This window comes from Podarcis cretensis (assembly GCF_951804945.1).
Source record: "Podarcis cretensis genome assembly, chromosome: 5".
Lineage (NCBI taxonomy): Eukaryota > Metazoa > Chordata > Lepidosauria > Squamata > Lacertidae > Podarcis > Podarcis cretensis.
Window position 1 is genome coordinate 41,066,644 of NC_137174.1, and position 12,436 is coordinate 41,079,079.

Sequence of the window (12,436 nt, forward strand, 5' to 3'; positions counted from 1 at the left end):
AGCTTCTGGCACACAACAGAAACTGGTAATGTGTAGCAATTGGGTATTGAGTTACACTATAGCCTATGCTGTGTTGTGGTGATGTCATAAACTCCAGGGCAGGGCTGTTGGTTTGCTTTAAATCCCTTTAGTTGAAGTCAGTAGGAAAAAAATTATTACAAAAGTTCTGGGGTTGGTGTAAAGTTGCATCAACAGTGGGGTGTGGGGCTGTGGTTTGGAGAGGTTTAGGAAAGAGTGTACATTCCTCCCTGTCCCACCCACATCACTGTCTATAAATAGCCTCGGCCAAGTATACCTGAAGGAGCATCTCCACCCCCATCGTTCTGCCCAGACACTGAAGTCCAGCTCTGACGGCCTTCTGGCGGTTCTCTCCCTACGAGAAGCAAAGCTATAGGGAACCCTGCAGAGGGCCTTCTCGGTGGTGGTGCCCGCCCTGTGGAATGTCCTCCCATCAGATGTCAAGGAAACGAACAACTATATGACTTTTAGAAGACATCTGAAGGCAGCCCTGTTTAGGGAAGTTTTTAATGTTTGATGTTTTATTGTATTTTTAATATTTTGTTGGAAGCTGCCCAGAGTGACTGGGAAAACCCAGCCAGATGGGTGGGGTATATTATTATTATTATTATTATTATTATTATTATTATTATTATTATTATTTCCATTTTGCTAGCATATCATTGCCAACAAAATAGCCACACTGTTTAGTTAATGTCTGTTGTTGATTTCTTCTGACTATCTTAATAACGTGATTTTATGTAACATGAAAATAAAGGTTAGTGTTTTTTAAAGCAGCAATTTTTCTTTATGTAACTTCTTCTCCAGTTGGTTTGGAATGATGGGACAGTGTGGGGAGAGTCACTCTTTGCTCCACTTAATCCAACGTAGTGTGATGCCAGGAGTTATTAAATCCAGCCACCTTTTCTGCCCCGAAGTCTTGAGAAGCAAGGCGAAAGGCTTCACCACCTTGACAGTAATAGTGATGTGGCTTTTGTAGGTTGGTATGCAAAGAACCTAGTCAGTCCTTTGACTAATGACAATTCTTGAGCCAGTTATTTGACACTCCTTGCATACTTCTACAGGATATTACAAACTTGGTGAGTCAGCTTTTGCAGATCTAGCTTTGAGTAAATGAGTCTTGGTTGTGATTTAGCAGCAAGTAAAATGTGGTGGCTTGTAGCCCAAGGGGGAACCTTGCAAAAGAGTAATAACTAGTTTTCTTTCTACAAATCTGACACTTTTTATCTATAGGAAACAAACGTTTTCTGGAATCTTTCTCTTATTTGCTGATATTTTTTGGTAAGGCTGGTCTTTCAAATGTTCAACAAGTTATTTCCAAGTCTCGGCACAGAGTATTACGCAAAGCCTCCATGAGCTCAGATGTAAGAGAGGAACACCCTTTGCTGCTCATGGAGGTGGAGCCTTCAAGAGAAAGGTTCGTCTGTCTAGTCATTCCTCAAATGTTTAACAATATAAATCAAACTTACTAACAGTTTGATTTTTTTAATAAAAAAACTAAAAACCTAACCTGTCAAGTTCACAATTCACCTATTAATTTGATGCTTTAATATTTCTAAAATGGTGAGAAAAATGTTCTGATCGAGATTAAAGAAAGGGCTTAATTCCATTAACAGCTGCAGGTGAAATTATGTGTACTGCTCCTCTTGGCAACCTATGATAGGATATCGGAACAGTGAAGGGAGGGAGAACAGGAATTGCATTAACTATAGACAAACAGGAATTACTAAGTTTCCAGCACCAATGGTTGTAATAAAAGAGTATCATATATTTTAGGGCTTCAACTCACTTTCATATTTGAGTTAGGTAAAATAACAATAAATATTTCATTCCCCACCCCCCATGAGGACAGTGGACGTTAGCATAGGGACAAAATCTGCCTTTAAAAAGCCATCTGGTCAGTAAACAAACCAAGCTTTTTTTGGGGGGGGGGGGGGAAATCCCTTATTCATTGATGCTTGCCAGTTTGTTTGTCTGTTTTCCATTGTTTCATCTTTACTGGGAAAGAAATTGGAGAAATATGTGATTTCCAGAACTTCAATTGCAGCTTTGCTTGAAGTACTTGTGTGTGTGTGTGTGTGTGTGTGTGTGTGTGTGTGTTTCTTTTCTCAGCCTGGCTAAAACATTTTGTTACTCAAATCAGCAATCTAATAAGAGCCTAGACTGGAGTGACTAACTTGTTTTGGGCCCATTGACTGCCTTCACACCTGACCAACTTTCCTGCAGCTCCATGCCGGTATGAACGAAACCGGGTGTAGCCAGCCACCAATAACTCTCTCTTACACACACACTTGTGCAGGACACACAGCCACTTCCTCCTCCGTTGATCCATGTAGATCAGCTGAAAGGAGTGGGGTCATCAGCCCCTCCAAACTTATCAAATGGCAAATGTGATGACTGGCAAGGAAGAAGTTTGTGTTGCCATCAAACCACTGGACAGTGCCATGTCTACTTAATGTCTCCCACCTTTTGCTGCTTATGACAAACTAAGTGAGGTTGCGGTGGGTCAAGAGAATATGCTTAGGAGTCCAGTTCGGGATAGCCACCCCTGGTCTAAAAATATGCAATAGGAAGAGGGCATATTGCCTATATATGAAATGTTTGTCTGGGATGACAAAACACAGTGGCTATCAATATATGGAGTTTGCTGGTGTTTTGCTTTGTTTTTTAGCTGCAGCAAAACTCCCCACTCGTTTCTGATTTGCAGTCATCTGGCTTTCATCCAAACTGTATTATGTCAGGCACTTCATGAAGTGCCAGCCTGTATCACATTAAAAAAAAGGAAAAGAAACATAAAGCTGAGTCTCACCAGCATGCAGATGAAAGAACAGCTCTTACTTTCTAACTTCTGAGAGGGTGTTCACATGTGTGTTGAACCTGGAGGAAGTCTGGGGAGATGATTTGGCTTCATAAGCTCCTTGACCACTATAATTAGTGTGATGCCATGGGTGGAGTAGAAAAATAACTGATAAACCGAGAAATGGAAGAAATGACATTTTTATGAGGGTGTAAATGTGTCATCTACAAAATTATTTGGTGCTTGGTAACTCTTGGCAAGGATATTGACCTATCCAGTTGGTTTATTTTAGCAGACCACACCTTTGAGGTTGGCAAGATACTTGCCTTGTCTTGTGCTCTTGCTGATGCCCTACTTCCAGCAGACAAGCCAGGCACAGATCCAGTTACCTTGACATTAAAATTCCCTTCAACATCATTGTGACACTTACAGCTGCTTCACGTCGGCCTTTGCCTTGTTCATACTCATAGTTTGCTGCTGGGAATGAACTAGGCCCATCTGTGGTCACTCACCACAAGGCATCCATCAGCACAATTTGTAACGTAGATTAAAGTCATGTCATTAGAATCTAACTTCCTTGAACTTTAAATTCTGTTATGAAAGTTGTACCGCAGGGGCAAAACTAGGCTTTATTTCACCTGGGTCAAAGACCCAGTTTGGCACACACAAACCCCACACACATTTGTGTACATACACGCACAGACTGGGAGCCTCAATGGCACCCCTCCACAGGTTTTACCCAGGGCAAAAAGCTGGCTAGCTTCCCTGTAGCTATGGCACTAGTTTACGGACATGGATGAGGAAATAAATGTCCGTAACCTAGTGCCATAGCCACAGGGGAGCCAGCCAGCTTTTTTGCCCTGGGTAAAGCCTGTTTGGAAAATCCTGTTTGTAATGCCACACAAATGGCATTACAATGGTGGCCTACCCCCCCCCCCAAGTATCCATAGAAACAGTTTCAAAGCCCACCAGTTAGGGACTTTGCAGGCAATGTTGCCCAAACTTTGAGGAAACCAATAAGCTCTTGAGGGCAGAGACACCCTAACCTTGCAGTGTCACCCTAACCTTGCAGTGGAAACACACGCATGCATGTCTCTGTGTGTATTTTCCAGAAGCAAAATTAAAAGAACCGTGAGTCACGGTTGCATTTGATTTGAAGGCTAGGTGTGGTTTCAGATGCTCTGTCTATCCTTTCACTCTAAAACATAGGTCTTTTTTTTTTATGGAGGACAGAATTGACTTGAGACAGCATTTCTACCTTTCAAGGCCTTTCGTCTCTCCACATATCTCTCACGTGAACCAACAAGTCCGTTTGCTCGCAGAGAATGAAAGGATTAATAACCTTTCTAAGGTGGGGTTTGAAAAGGAGCCAATGAATATGAAGTGTGGCTGCTTCCTGAAATGTGTGACAGAATTATGTTCTAAAGATAGTACAAATTCTTATGTCTTTCCTTCTGGAGACAGCTATAAATAAACAAACAGGAGTTGGGGAGGAGAGGGGAATCAGCAAAAGGCCCCTGGGGAAGGGAAGAGCCATCACAATGTAAGTAAGTCAGAAACAGCTACAATTTAAAAAAAAAATTGCTTGTGGGTTTCTATTTTGGTAGCTGTTAACAGGAGCTTATAATTTCTCCTTTAGTGTTAATCAAAACAAATGTCACTGGGGTGTGTGTGTGTGTGTGCATGTGTGTGTGTTTAGAGCTCGCAGACACCCAATGCTTTCCCTGTAAAGGAAGCTGCTTTAAGATTTTGCAAAAGCAATCTTGGAATGCTTCTTACAAAGATCATGAAACAAAGCCAGCATGCCAATTCCAGGACTGTGGTCACATCCACACACGTCCACATTAAAAATACATGGTTTCTTCCAAAGAATCCCAGGATCTGTAGTTCACCCCTTGCAGAACTACAGTTCTCAGCCCCCTTAATAAACTTAAGTTCCCAAGATTATTTGGGGAATCCCATGAGCTGCATGTGGTGCCGTTTCTTCTTTCAATGCCAGGAAGTCCATCACTCTTGGGGAATCCCCAATACTTCCGGAGAAAGGCTAAGTAGCTGCTGTTATGTTGAAAACTAGTTCAACTAAAGCAATAGTCGCTGTTTTGGGCATTTTCCACGACCCTTTATATGTTTATAGCTTGCTTCCCCACTCCATCCTTCCACTGTTGTTTTGGCTGCTGCCTCCTGATTTTGAACTGTGATTGGGAAATGGAATTACAGCGATCTCAACAGGCAAGGAAGAAGCTGCAGAAGTAGGATCTTGAAGGTACAACAGCACTCTGGTGATGAAATGTCACAGCCACAGCAGCAGAGCCTCGTAAACTCTTGCAGTCTAACTATGGCAAGAAGAAGCTTGAGGAGTATAAACTCTTTTGCTCACAATGCAAATGGGAGAGAAATACCGGTAATTTGCAAAAGGAAGAATAGACAGCATCTGGGTGAGGGGCAATCCAGTGTTTTTCACAGTACATAATTTCTTTTGACCATGTTCCTACTGGGCAGGGCTGGCCCAAGACATTGTGGCCAACCAAAAAATGGTGCTTCCCCACCATGGAAGAAGGGGTGAGTGAAGACCTGCGTCAGAAACAAGGGGGGCAAATAAAGATCTACATTGGGATCTGCTGCCCTTGTGCATTCTGCCACCTGAGGCAATTCCTTCACCTTGCCTCATCGGTGGACCGGCCCTGCTTCTGGCTGTGTGCTTGGGCTCTCGGCACCCGCAGAATAACTCCCATCAAGACTAAAGTGGATGGCCTAGAGAATCTGAAAGAGCTGCCTAAGCGAGGTCTTCAGTGACACTGGGTCTATATGAACACTGCAGATGCCACAAGTCATCTCAGTTAAATACCAAGGTGCTGGGAAAGATGTCCATTGTTGTGGTCCATGTGGGCATCAATGTCCCTGAGAAATGTAGCTGAAGCAGGCTGTGGAGTCCAGCTTGTTTGAGTCCATTGCTGAAGGGGAGAGTGCTATTGTACTCAGGTCCTTCTTGCAATCTTCCCAGAGCCATCTCGTCTCTTGTGAGAATAAGATGCTGGACTAAATGAGCCATAGGCCTGATCCAGCAGGCACTTCTTATTTCCTTATACTGAGTCAGACCACTACCTAGCTCAGTATTGTCCGCACCAGGAGTGACACCTCCCAAATGCTGTTGGACTCAAACTCCTATCAGCCCCAGTCAGTATGGCCAATCATCAGGGTGATGGGAGCTGTAGTCTAAAGGGCCACAGGTTCCCAATCCTCAGTCTATGATGACCGGTAGCAGCTCTTCAGGATTTCACACAGAGATCAGAAATCTCCCAGCTTTCCCTGGAGATTGAACGGGGGACTTTCTACCCTGCCACTGAGCTTCAGCTGTTTCCCTGAATTAAACTTATTTTGCCAGTCTTGCAGCATCCTTTATGATGTGAATGGAATCCTCCTTGGCATTTCTCAGAAGTGATGTAAAAAAGCGATAGTGCCTCTCATGCAACTCTCATTTGTTTCCGTTGTGTCTGCTCATGAGAATCCCTTGCTGGACTGTGCTTTTAGTCCCTCTGTGCTGTGCTGTATCTGTTTAGGATAAGAGCCAGGAAGTCTGAGTTTGCTGGGTTTAGTTTGTGGGATCTTTGACACACAGCATTTGTCTGTGCTTCTAGTATATATCAATAGTGTTTTCAGATGACTCAGCCTCACTAACAATGTATATTTCTTTTAAAAATAATATTCATAATAGATTTACTGCGTAGCCGTCTCGGTGAGATAACGGGCCAAAGGATTTACATAGGGAGAGCTATATCCTCATTTTGCTACTATATGTTAATGTAGCATTTGATTATTTGCTTTGGCTCCTTGGAGAATGCCGTAGTATTCTGCATTGGGATTTTTATGCACCAAAGCCTGAGCCACAGCAAATCCTTAAAGCTTATTTTGAGATCAAATGTGTGATCAAATGACATGGTGATTCGGGATACTGAAAAGGGTTATCAGAGTTGGGGCAGGGGAAGGAAGAGAGAAACTTAATAAAAAAAAAATTGCCTGAGGCTGTAACCCTAAGCACATCTACACTGAATACAGCGAGCCTTGATTACAAGTAAATATGGTCAGGATTATGCTGTCACTCTATTGTTTTGTTTTTTTCCGCTGCAGACATTCATTTCAATTCCTATGCCTTAGTTATGTGGTAGGATAAATAACAGTGGATGCACTGAAGCTCAGATGACCTTCTCCCATTTCCTATTTGTTTCCATCAGTCCAAAGGACCCCTTTTCCAGTGACTACTAGTCATTCTGGCTGGTGGCGCTGTGGTTTAAACCACCGAGCCTCTTGGGCTTGCCGATCAGAAGGTTGGTGGTTCAAATCCTCATGTCAGCATGCGCTCCCATTGCTCCATCCCAGTTCCTGCCAAAGCACACCAGTGCAAGTAGATAAATAGGTACCGCTGTGGCGGGAAAGTAAAGGTGTTTCCGTGCGCTCTGGTTTCCATCATGGTGTTCCAGAAGCGGTTTAGTCATGATGGCAGCATGACCCGGGAAGCTGTACGCTGGCTCCCTCATCCTGAAGCGAGATGAGCGCCACAACCCCATAGTCGTCTTTGACTGGACTTAACCATCCAGGGGTCCTTTACCTTTTACTTTTATCTTACTTCCAGGATCAGAGGTACGATGCAGGGAAGCATGAGTGGGAGAGGGGTACTGAGCTCGTCCTGCTTGCAGGATTCCCATGAGGATCTGGTGTCTCACTGTGAGAATAGGGTACTGAGCTAGATGATCATAGCTGTCAAGTGTCCCTTATTTGAAGGGACAGTCCCTTATTCCAGCGCCATGTCCCGCTGCTGTCCCTTATTGATGGATGTCCCTTAAATGTCCCTTTAATGATGTCCCTTAAATTTCAAAGGAAGCAGCTCCTCTCCCTCCCTCCCTACTGGCCAGGGAGGAGGGAGGCTCCAACTGTGTTGCTTGGCTGTGTTGCTCACCCAATAAGAAGTCTAAGAACGACTGGGGGTTGGAGCTTGCATGCCTTGTGTGTGGCTAGTTAATGCAAGCTGAGGGGTTTTTTGAATGCTGGACACCATTTTGTTGCACGTGCTGCTGCCATCTTAAGTTGAGGCTGCAGGAGGACAGGAAGACTGGAGTGCCTGGAACAGGTGAGGCTGCAGGTCCCTTATTTTGGCTGCTAGTCCCTTATTTTCAAATCTGTAAGTTGACAGCTATGTAGATGATCCAATAGAGGTTTTTTTATGTTCTCATGCCTCTTTGCTCCAGAGGCAATTGTTCCATTTTGAATGAAGAGGTGAACTGACTTCCCAGCTTGACAGAGGTCAGACACCAATATGACTGTGATAAATGCAACTTTCCACCATGAATGTGTTTATCAAAGAAATTCCTCATGTACACGAATACCTTGTGACGGCAGAAAAGCAACAGAGCATCATTTCAATGTTTATTGCATACCTTTTGACAGGAGCATTAAAATCCGAGGCAAAGTGGCATTAATGAAAAGAGCGTGCAGCTGTTTTCTTGCAAATGGACACGAAAATAGGTTAGTCTTATGCCTGGCAGCGAAAGAAAAATCTGATATGATCTGAAGAATCCGTTTTGTTTTTGTTTTAATGAATGAATAAAGGAAGATAGCCGAGAGATGAACAGTCAATATAAGCAGGCATTTTATGCACCATCAACTCATTCTCTCATCAGCATCAACGGAAGAAAGTCTCTTATATTTTTCTGAATGTTGAGAGAGCCATATTAGCAACACAGCAGTTATATGAAAGGTATAATGCTGCCACCTGCTGGCTGGCATATGTATGCATTATAGGTGATTTTTCCTCCCTTGTTTATGATTCTTCTCTTCTACTGTTAATCTATAGGCCTGCGATTGGAATACTGCTGAGGTATTCTAGGCAGATATTTGTGTGCACACTCACCACACCATTAATGGCACTTATCATTGTGAAGCTGACATGAAGCACAATAGACTCCCTTGCACTTCAATTCAGTAATGATACTTCTGCAGTTGGCACAGGTGTTGTGCAAACATGCTATCATTAATACAAACAGGCCTTACAGGTTCATTTTCAAGAGACGTAGCTCAGAAAATGAGACACAGACAATGCAATCACTGCAGTCAATAACTGTGTAACAAAGAACCCTGGAAAACTTCCTTTTAAACATCACATCCTCTGTAGTATTTCTCTGTTCTACTGTTTTGTGGTTACCAATCCAGTAGGAAGAAGGGATGCTGTGAAACTGAAAGAAATCACTATTTGGCAGCTGCTATTAAGACAACCAGTTATGCCTCACCAAAAAAGAGGAGACCACTTTGCATAAAAATTGCAGATGGTAATTTATAGGTACAGACACAAATTTAGGAATCATGACTGAAAAGTAGAAATGTAATGCATCTCAACATACTGTGTCCAGGTCTGCCCAATCTGCTACCCAGGTACTGCTAACTGTTGATGAACAACTTCAAGGATTCTTCTCTCCCACTTTCTGCTCTCCTGCTTTTTAACCAGATATGGACGGGACAGTCCTCAAATAGTCATCTTCAAACAGAGGACTGTCATCTGTAAAGTAGGGCACATGACTACGATGGATATTAGGACCAAAGTGGACATTGCATGCAAATACATGCAACAAATTCTTTGCCTCCTTTACAGCTGCAAAACACTGGTTCAGCATCTTCATCAAGCTATCTAAGGGCTCATTCCTAGTCAGTCACTGCCAGGTGGTTGTTTTTGCCACAATTTTCATCACCTCATGCTTGCTTACCCTGAACAGCACTTTCCATGTTACCATCCAGTTTGAAGCGATATGTTTGGAGATCTTTATAATCCGCTTGCAATCACCCTGAACAATTAGTATCATTGGCTACTTATCTGTTTACCCCTGCCTCTAGATCATTTATGAACAAGTCCCCATACTGATTCTTGAAAGACATCTTCATCCCTCCACTGGGAAAACTGGCCATATATTCCTGCTCTTTGCTTCTTCTTTCTTAATCATTTAATGCTCCACAAGTGAACTACAAGCAATCCTCGTTTTGCATGGGTGTTACATTCTGGACCCTTGTGTGCATCGGTGGAGCATGCGTAAGCCCATTCAACCCTGTTCTGCCCCTTTTTGTGACGCTTTTATGACATTTTGGGGCTACTTCTGGGTTTGGCGCCATGCACATGTGCACAATTGCGTGTCATTCGGATGCACCTAAATCAGTCATTGCCTGTACTCATCATATTCCCTGGCTGCTAAACTTACTCAAGAGTATTTGATGTGGTACTTTTTGAAAGTCCAAGCAGACAATGTCGATGCGATCATCTCTTTCTATATACTCGTTGACACTAAAAAAACACCTCTAGGTTAACGAGACAGAATTTGCTATTGCAGAAGCCACGCTTCTTCTTCAACAGTTTGTGTTCTTTTTCATTGTCTTCATATGCACAAGGCTTCCGTTTTCTAAAGCAAGCCACCTTGTCTCTAATAGCATCTTTGACCCTCCATGTTAATCATGCTGTCATCCTCTTGGCCCTGGTAATACCTCTCCTATCTCAAAAACAGAAGGGAGATGTCAGGGCCCATAAGATATATCTCAACATTCATATGAGGGCAATACATTTTATTATGCCAACCATGTCAAACCAAATATGCTTTTGAGTTCTCTAGAACGCTTCATCAGATTTGGTCGGGATTGCCAATGTGGTACCTTCCAGACATAACTGGACTCCAGCTCTGATCTACCCCAGCAAGCATGGACAATGGTCAGCTATGATGGAATCTGTAGCAGAGGACTAAGGCTATTAACCATGTTGATAAACCTAATTTCTGAATGCAAAATTGCAAGCAGTGCTGTAACATTGCCTTCAGATGAACCCCATTTCACATTGACACCAAACCTCTCATTAGCACACGAAGCTCCTTTGCTGTAGTGAATGGTTAGATTAACCTGCATGAATAACCATTAAGCAGTTGCTGCCTTTCCAATAACCTTTCCTTGAAATGAATTAATCCAGCTCGATTGGTTCATTTATCTTCCAGGTATTACAGCTGTGGGCGCCTGAACTGTGCTTCCGGACTGTCTCTATTTTCAGGTACCAGCAAATCCAGGATGCACAATTGAAGTCGATTCAGAGCTCTTCTGTACAAACCTTCTTCGCTGAAAGATTGGACATTTTGCAAGAATGAAAGTGATGGGGGAAATGCCATAGAAATTGTGGGGTAACATTTGCTTGCTGCAGCATCAGCTAACCTCCCCACAAGCAAATAACTCCTCAGTAAATAATTGGTATAATAATCTAATCTCCCCACAAAAAATAGGAGGAATGCACAATAAACAGATCACCTGGAAGCGAACTTGTCTGATCTTTCAGAAACAGCCCATTGTTTAAATCACACCTACATTATACATTTGAAGAGCTCTTATCCCACTTTAGCAGCCACAAAGGATTATGGGAACTGCAATTTGTTAAGGGGGCTTGACAACTGTAGGTCTCTGAGGTCAGAACCTTCCACAAACTATGCTTCCCAGGATTTTGGGGAGAAGCAACGACTGTTAAAGTGTTATAAGAGTCCCTTGGTATGATATAGATGTGACCTTAATGCCAGAACACATGCTTCCTATGCAGCTTGACCTACATTCACTCCCTAACCTCATCGGTTGAAAGTAGCATGGCTGGGAAAGATCTGAGTTTGATCAATGCACAGGCAGTACTGGGATAAATGGACCAAATGTCTTAGCGTATAAGACTATGTTTGGCTTACAGAATGCCTCTTCTCATGGTCACGCTAACATATTTTCAGAAGGGTTCTTTACAGCCTGTGCCATCTCTTTTAATCAATGGTTTCAATCAATGGTAAAAACGCAGGAGGCTTTTACACTTCTTCACACTGCTAGCATTTAGAGCGGGGGAGATGAGTCGTGCTGTAAAAACTGGACCAGCTGAGCTCCATCAGGGCAGCACTCTGCCATTGATCATGTTTATGCTGGGGTAAGCAGACTTCACTTTTGAGTTGCCTACCTTTTAAAACAAAAACAAAACGAAACAAGAATCTTCATAGTCTGCAGGTGTCAGGAGTGGAGGACCCTCTCCTCCCCCTGTAGCTTCAGAGGCAAGAAGAAGCAGTTCATATTTTCTGGGTTGTTTTTTATTATTATTATTATTCAGTCATCTGGTTGCAAGACAAAGAATCCATGTCTCCATGCAAAGGAGACGTTGGCTACTCTGAGTCCCTCCTCTTCTGTCTCCAACAATATTCTGAGTACCTACAGGAAGTCCCAGGACTCTGTTTTGAATGCGGAGGGACCGACGAGCTCTTGGAGAAGGAGGATCTCCCAGACTCTCCAGGGAGGTCTCTGCTGGCTGCTCTCTCACTTCCCCCTCTTTCTCCACTATCTCGTAACTAGGCATTTCTTCACTCAGCTGTAAATCAGCCCTGTCTCCTTCTCCTCCTGAAACTGCTGGAGACAAGGTGTGTGTGTGTGTGTGTGTGTGTGAACCTTCTCCCTCTCCCTCCTCTTCCGAGAGGAGTCAAACAGACCGAGGGGAAACTTACCAGCCCTGCTGTTCAGTCCACTCCCTGACAGCAAGCATGCTTACTTTGTATGACGCAAGATGCATCCTCAGGGTCTCTTTAACTCAGGAGTGGG

At 43.3% G+C, this 12,436-nt stretch overlaps 1 long non-coding RNA gene across 1 annotated transcript; it reads left to right on the forward strand.

Moving 5' to 3' along the window:
* Nucleotides 1–4,299: 4,299 nt before the first annotated feature.
* On the forward strand, nucleotides 4,300–11,142 carry LOC307217359. Its single transcript, XR_013839576.1, has 2 exons — nucleotides 4,300–4,358; nucleotides 10,828–11,142. It is a non-coding gene; the product is annotated as an uncharacterized lncRNA (long non-coding RNA).
* Nucleotides 11,143–12,436: the final 1,294 nt, after the last annotated feature.